Source organism: Bidens hawaiensis, unplaced genomic scaffold (assembly GCF_021521415.1).
Source record: "Bidens hawaiensis isolate Kalapana, Puna unplaced genomic scaffold, B.hawaiensis_p1.1 tig00032467_1, whole genome shotgun sequence".
Classification (NCBI taxonomy): Eukaryota; Viridiplantae; Streptophyta; class Magnoliopsida; order Asterales; family Asteraceae; genus Bidens; species Bidens hawaiensis.
The window spans coordinates 991-9518 of NW_027505253.1; the positions used below are offsets into that span (position 1 = coordinate 991).

Below are 8528 nucleotides of genomic sequence, written 5' to 3' on the forward strand. Positions count from 1 at the left end.
ATTTTTTTCCCGTAATTTCATAATATGTTTGGGATCATTAGAATTGCATCCATATTTTAAAAATCTAGCATTTTCCTCCATTCTCTCTTATTGCTCGGGTTATATTTGAGATCAAATTCTTTCAAGATCATGAAGTCTTTCATGATTTCGACACAATTATATAAACGTCAACGTCAATCTTAATGTAAGTAATTTATATGTATTTTTTTTAAATATATTTTTTTGGTCGAAAACACTTCTCTATCATGTTCAGGCGTCAAATTTCTTTCATTTTTAAAGAAACTTGTCTTATACGGTTCAATGTTCTTACTAGTTTATAATTCTTAGTTTTATGATCTTGATGTTTTATATAATATGATTTGGCCATTTGGGTGTCTACAGAAATGATGTGTTTATTTTGTGTTCACGTAAGTTTATTTTAATTAATGGCTGATTAAATCAGTATACTATATATTTTTACTTGCATTTAAACTTTTTTTAGTACATATTTATCAGCAAAGTAACTAGGTTAAGATCCTTGCAAGGCAATGTCTTTGTATTTAAGATCTTCCAAAAGCTTTATGGATTCAATAATTTATGACTCTATTATATATATATATATACTCGTTCGGTATATAGATAATATTAGACCATCTCTAACCTTTATAGACATTTATTGCTATATAGACCTGGCAGCATATGTCCTCACTCAATTTGTGGATGGCATTCGTTCCATACTTTCATTTACCTACAATTATGAATATATAAAACCACTGTCTGTCCTATTATTTTCGTGTAGTTCCAAAAATGAAACGACACAAGCAAATTTCTTTCCATCTTCCTCTCATCTCGCTTTTCGTCTTTTAGCCTTGTTATATTTCTAATTACAACTCCCACCTCTGCTTCCTATGGAGGAAATGAGACTGATCATTTGGCGTTGTTGTCATTCAAGTCAATGATCACCCATGATCCGTACGGAGCTCTAGACTCATGGAACACTTCTTTCATTTCTGTGAGTGAATGTGTTTTATGTGGGAAGAAGCACAAGCGAGTGACTCGTTTGAGACTGTATTCCAAGGTCTAGCAGGCTATTTGTCTCCTCATGTGGGGAATCTTAGCTTCCTTCGTGCACTTGTAATATTCAACAAACAGCTTTCAAGGAACCATCCCTCAGGAACTCGGTCCGTTTATCTAGGATGAGCTTGCTCACCTTGACCGTAACAAATTTGAGGGAGTTATTCCAACTAACTTGTCTGGTTGTTATAACCTTGACACGCTTGTCATTTCTGAAAACAGGTTAGTTGGAAGCATACCCAAGGAGATTGGTTTCCTCTCAAAACTTGTTTTAATCGTTATTCATCGAAATAACTTAACTGGTGGAATCCCGTCTTTCTTGGGCAATCTTACATTAGTCGAATCGTTCTCAGCCTCGAGAATCCCATGGGGTGGGAACATTCCAGACAACTTAGGCAATTGGAAACGTTTAAAAGTACTTTACTTGGGTGTATGCAACTTAAATGGAACCATACCTGATTCCATTTATAACCTTTCGCTCTTAACGGATCTCTCATTGCCTGATAATCAACTTGCCGGTGCCTTCCCTCAACCATAGTTACAACGCTTCCAAATCTCGTTAGCCTTCAGTTAAGCGGTAAACAAACTCACTGGACTTCTACCACTCTCCATATCTAATTGTTCAAAATTAGGACTCCTCTTGAAATGGCTGACAATAAATTTAATGGGGAGTTGGCAGTCGACTTTGCAAAACTTACAAATTTATATCAAATAACCTTAGGTGGAAATTTTTTGGGAAGCGGTGAAGCTGATGAAATGAAGTTTCTCGATTCTTTGAAAAACTGTAGCAAGTTACAAATATTGGATATTCCTTACAACAATTTTTCGAGCGGTGCTCCCCGGATCAGTCGGTAATCTTTCCTATCAACTATATTATCTATCTTTTGGTGAAAATCAGTTATATGGAAACCTCCCCTCAAGTATAGGTAATCTAGTTGGCTTGACCAATTTGCATTTAGGTGGTAATCGATTCACCGGAAAAAATCCCCTCTGCTATGGTAGCTTCAAAATCTAGGAGTTGTTACTATGTATGGAAACCAATTTGAAGGTTTGATTCCAGATGCAATAGGAAACTTATCATCCTTGAATAAACTTGCTTTAAACTCTAATAGATTGGAAGGGTCGTGTTCCATTAAGCCTAGGAAGTTGTCAAAAACTACTAGGGTTGTTCCTCAGTGACAATAAACTCAGTGATAGAATACCTAAAGAGATTCTTCAACTTTTCATCTCTATCCATCATACTAAATCTTTCTCACAACAACCTGTTTGGTTCACTTCCAATAGAGGTTGGAGACCTTAAGATGTTAACTTATCTAGATTTATCGCATAATAATTTATCAGGTAACATTCCTGGTAGCCTTGAGGTTGCACTAGCCTTTTATTTTTATCACTCAAGGAAACTTATTTCAAGGAATCATACCACCATCATTAAGTCCATGAGAGGAATGGAAAGACTAGATCTTTCTTATAATAATTTATCCGGCCAAATTCCTCGATTCTTGGAACATTTTTCTTTACAATATCTGGACTTATCTTTTAATGATTTTGAGGGTGAAGTACCAGTTGCAGGAGTGTTTTCCAAAGCAAACGCCTTCTCGGTTTCAGGTAATAGTAGGCTTTGTGGTGGCTTAGCTGAACTCGGGTACCAAAATGCAAGGTGATGAAGAAACGCAAAAAAAGGTTTCCTTTATTAATCGTGCTAGCTGTTTTAATTGGATTCATACTTTTCTCTGTATTATTATTTGTATACGTTTGGTCCAAGAAGAAACCCAAGGTCCGACAGTCTCAATCATCGACGAGCGAACCACTCTCGAACATAACATATAGTCAACTTCTTGAGGCTACCAATGGGTTCTCTGAAGAAAATTTGATTGGAGAAGGGGGATTCAGCTCTGTCTATAAAGGAATCCTTCATGGTGGATATGCTGCTGTCAAAGTTGTACATCTCCAAATTCGAGGAGCTGATAGAAGCTTTCTTGCAGAGTGTAAAGTATGGCGGAGTATCCGACACCGAAATTTATTGAAGATAATAACTTCATGTTCAAGTATTGACTTCAAAGGCAATGATTTCAAAGCTTTGGTTTACGAGTTCATGCCTAATGGGAGTTTACATGACTGGTTGCACTCAAGTAGACGTGCACAAATCGGGTTCACCTTGAAAACCCGAACCGGTTTTTTTCAAACCGGGTAGAAAATGACACCGGTTCCAGTCAGGAACCGGTTCGGTTCTCGACCCGAACCGATGCCCAGAAATGCAAACTTTTAGGAACCGGGTAGGGTTGGAACCGGAACCGGTTTTTACGTAAAAACCGGTTCCACCGGTTTTTTTTGAAATTTAAATATTATAGCCGTTAGGAACCGGTTCCAACGGCTATATAGCCGTTTTTGACCGTTGGAACCGGTTTTTTTAACTACAAATAGGTTATTTTCTTACTATAAATAGCAAGGTTTGTTTGTGTACTTGTTAAACCACTTTCAAAACTATAAAACACACTCCAAACCACAATTAACCTTAAACCAACAACAAATAGCAACTAATGATGACGTTGTTATGGTGATCGAAACAACAAGATGCCCCGATGTTTGGGTTCATTACGATTTGTGTCTCATGACCGACTCACATGAGTTGGCACGTTGCAAATATTGCTCGAAGTTTCTTAAAGCAGAGTCCAACTCGACATTACGAAAACATACGAATAAGTATTGTCGAGAGAAAAGAAGTTTGGAAGCTAAAAAAACGGAAGTGGGAGAGTCGTCCGGCTCAACAACCCAAAAATAAGTATTCCCGGATTAAAACGACGGACTTTGTTTTTTATGTTTTAGTTGTTATGTTTAGTATCGTTTAGGTTTTAATAATGTTTGTAACAGTTATTTTTTAAATAAATAAAATGTTCGTCATTAAAAAAGTAACAAAAATTAATCATGGGTAACAAAAGTAATTATAATAAAACAAATCAAAACTAAATATTAGTTGAACAAGTTACAAATAATTTTACCAAAACAAATAATTACAACTCTTCTTCGTCTTCATTCTCGTCTTCACCCTCGTCTTCGTTATCGGAAGAAACCCCGTCATCCGCCTCCTCATCATGAATATTACCGTTAGAACCGGTTCCAACGGATCTATTGTCTCAAAAACCGGTTCCAACGGCTATATTACCGTTGGAACCGGTTCCAACGGCTAATTGGTGTCTAAAAAACCGGTTCCAACGGCTATATTACCGTTGGAACCGGTTCCAACGGCTAGTTTGACTTTTGTTTGACCCTTCAAAAAAAACCCGTCGGAACCGGTTTTTCCAGGTACGAACCGAACCGGTTCCAATTAAGAACCGGGTAGGAACCGGGTTGGAACTGATACTGACATACAAATAGAACCGGGTACGATTTTCGGGTACAAAAATACCCAAACCGGGTATTGTACCAATCGGGTTGGAACTGGAACAGATGATACACGAGGAATCTTTTTATGGTGGTTCTTCCTTCTAATGACCGGCATATCTATGATTATTTTCTCCCAGATGAAGCAGCCAGTTAGGTTCCGGAACCGGTTTTTTTGTGCACGTCTACACTCAAGTGCAAGATAATCTATACTTGACATTATTGCAAGAATACATATTCTCATAGATGTCGCGTGTGCACTTGATTATCTTCATAATCATTGTGTAACTACCATTGTTCACGGTGACTTAAAGCCTAGCAACATTTTACTTGATAGTGATATGGCGGCTCATGTTGGAGACTTTGGTTTGGCACGATTTCTTGGAAATCATGATTCAAACAAAAACAACTCTGTAGCTATTAAAGGAACCATTGGGTATGCAGCTCCAGGTAAATATTCATGCATACACAAATGCTCGTTTTTTTCTTACACCTTTTTTTTCTAATAAATGCATACACTTTGTAGAGTATGGTCTCGGGAGTGGGATGACAAGTAGCGGGGATGTCTACAGTTTTGGAATATTATTGTTGGAGGGGATGACAGGGAAAAGGCCGATAGACGACATCTTCAACGATGGTCTCAACCTCCATAAATTTGCGACCATGGCCTTGCAAGATGACCATGTAACTGATGTTATTGATGGTGACCTTTTAAATTATCATCAAGATGATGAAAGTGATTGTGGCGTTCTAAATTGTGATCAAGAAGATGAAATTGATATGAATAGTAAGACCCCAAACACAACGAAAATAGAGCATTGTGTGACTTCACTTTTGAAGATTGGAGTATTATGCTCACTGGATTCCCCCGCACAACGGATGAATATAAAAAATGTTGTCTACGAGTTGCAGAGTACTTTGGATACACTTTGAAACGCTTGAGGTGCCTTATTTTTACTTCCTTTTATTTGAGTATAAATGGCAATATACAACTAGTCTTATTTATGTTAGTTTGACTTCATGTTATAGTCATGAGAAGAGACTCAATAGTTTAATGATTTCTAGTTCGTAAGTACTGAGAGCTTTGTTCTTTTGTGTGACAACCGGCTTAAAACTATGTCTCTTATTTGCTTAAACTGTGTAAAAATGAGTGTTAGAAAATGATAAAGGGCGATTGACATACCTAACATTGACTTTAGACTATGTGTAATAGGCGCTTTGGGAGGGGAGAAAAAGCCCATAGCGCCCGGAACACCGCCCCCGGGAAGCTATGAGGGATTTTTGGGCTTTGGGTGTTTTGGTGAAGGCGCCGGGTGAGAGGAGAGCTTACCCAATCATGATTTTTCCTTCATATTTATATTAAAAAGTTAGAAAAAAATAAAAAAGGTAATATTTGTGTAATGATTATGAGACTTTATAAGAAAAATTTTCACAACTGGTGTTTATGTAAAATTTGATTAAAAAATGGTATGGTTTTGTGGCTTGTTACAAAAATGGTGTAACCGTGGTTTGAAACCACAGTTTGACTTTTTTCTTTATGAACATGTCAGATAGGTATTTTAGAAAATAATACATTTGATTAAAATAAAGCAAGCCGTGGTTTGAATCCATGGATTGCATCAAAAAGTGAAACCTAATACCACTTTCAATTGTGTGGTGGTTTTTCGTGTTAAACCGTGGTTTGAAATCACGGTTTAACCTTTTTCTTTTATTTTTTAAATGCTGATAAGCATAAATCAACCCGTGGTTTCGAACCAAGGTTCGATTGTTCATAAAGTATCACATGTGAACATGCTAAATTTAAGTGGAGAATGAAGAAAAAAACCAAACTTTAGTTCGAATTCAATGGTTGATTAAAAAAAGTGAACATATATACTTATCGGCATTTAATTAATAAAAGAAAATAGTCAAACCGTGGTTTCAAACTACGGCTTAACTAGCATAACCACCACACACTTGGAAGTGGTATTAGGTTTTACTTTTTGATGCAATCCGTGGTTTCAAACCACGGCTTGCCCTATTTTAATCAAAAGTACTATTTTTTGAAACACATTTGACACGTATATAAAGAAAATAGCCAAACTGTGGTTTCAAACCATGGTTACACTATTTTTGTAAACCCCCTTAAAACTAGGGGTGTGCACGGTTCGGTTCGGTTATTAGCATTAACCCAACCTAACCGATCGGTTATCGGTTCGGTTCGGTTAATTTCGGTTAATAACCGGTATTAAATTTGGGCTAAAATTTTGCTTAAAACTACATGAAATAAATGTTTAAATACATGAAATGAATGCATAACTGCATGAAATGAATGTATAAATATATAAAATTGAGATATTAGAACATGAAATGGAGATATAAATAGATGAAAATAATAGCGTTAAACTATTAATATATATATAATACATGAAACAGAGGAAAAAATGCTTGAAAATATTAAAAAATGAAGATTTCAGTTAATTTCGGTTAATTCGGTTTTCGGTCATATCGGTTCGGTTTCGTTGGTTTTCGGTTCGGTTTCGGTTACCGATTCGGTTATTGCTCACCCCTACTTAAAACTATACCATTTATTTAGCTAACTTTTTCATAAACACCATTTGTGAAAAATTTTCGACTTTATACCACTACACCATTCTTCGCATAAACCCTTTTATGACGTACGTCACGTGTCGCATAACGCCCATAGGTGTGACTTTACCATTAGTCTTAGATTATATAGATTACAATTTCAAGGGTGGGTGGTGCTCTTTTTGTGCATTATAGTTGTACACTTTGCTTCAATTGTTGTAAGTCATCATCTCTTTTGAATCCACCGCCATCAACACAACACTAACACCATCCTCCACCACCGCCATGGTCTCTCTCTACCACCGGTTACAAACAACACCAGTCTCCACCTTCGGCCTCTGCTGTCGCTTTGTTGTTGAGCGGCTTTCCGACTGTCTCTGTGTCTTTAGCGTTGGCTGAAACCCTAGGTGTTGTTAGATTGTTGGATTCACCTTTTACTTCCCACTCTCATCTTCATATTTTTCCATCGCCTTTCACTAACCACCTCACGTCTTCACTCATCATCACTATTGCCGGGTTCGATTTCCGAACTTCTGGTGGTGGTGGTGGTGGTGGTGTTGGCGGACGGTGGCGATGGTTACGTCGCCAGTGTTTGATGGTGGTCGGAGATGGCTATGATGGTCCCTGTTTCGTTGATTTTGGTTGTGGTCGGTAGTAATTTTTTTTTTTGCATGTTCTCTTCTATCATCACTTGCAGGTATGATTCTTTTACAAGAAGGTTCTCAATTATGAAATCTTAATATGATTAATTTGAGCCCTGACGAAAATGTAATTATATAAATCTCCATGATGTGGTAAGTGTTTTTGATAAAGACTCCAAATTGTCTATAAGACTATGGGGGATGTGATGGTTGTCTCTTGATGGAAGTGGTCTGATTGTAGACTTTTCCTGCTATTTGAATCCAGGAACACTAGGCGAAACTCGATTTCCCAATGACTCTTGGTGGAGGAACACTAGGCGACACTTGATTTCCCAATTGACTTTTGGTGGAGGTGGCAGGGTCTATGATGGGTGCCCGATTGCGATGTTCGTTGCATTGCTCTCTATGGTTTATGGTTGTGATGATGTTCTGGTTTCTGGTGCGGAAACCTATGTTGCAGCTGTGTAGTGGATCTGAGCCTCGCTTAATACCCCGCGTCAAGTTTTTAAGTTTGTGTTGGATGTTCGTTTTAGAGTCAAGATTTCGCAAAGTTTAGTGTACATTTGATTTGGTTTTGACTCTTCTTTATGTCTTGTTGGTTGATTTAGTGATATATGATTTGGTTTGTCTCTACTTTGTGTGTTGTCGGTTGATGTTTTTTTTGTACGTATGCAGCCATGTGAATCTGAAAGACGAACTTCAATAAAATTTTAGTTTTGAGTTTGTTTATTTTTATTAACAAGATTGTGATTTGGTAAATAATTTGGTTGCAGGTCATCACTTGGAGCATACCGTAAAACATTGCTATTGTTTTATGTCGACTGTCCTAATCATTTTCAAAGAAATCATTCATGTGTCCGTGTTATTTGCAGTCTACAGAAAGTATTT

General features: G+C 37.1%; 1 pseudogene; it reads left to right on the forward strand.

The window, feature by feature from the left end:
• The first annotated feature begins 778 nt into the window (after positions 1-778).
• Positions 779-5373, forward strand: LOC143611893 (receptor kinase-like protein Xa21; annotated as a pseudogene).
• Positions 5374-8528: the final 3155 nt, after the last annotated feature.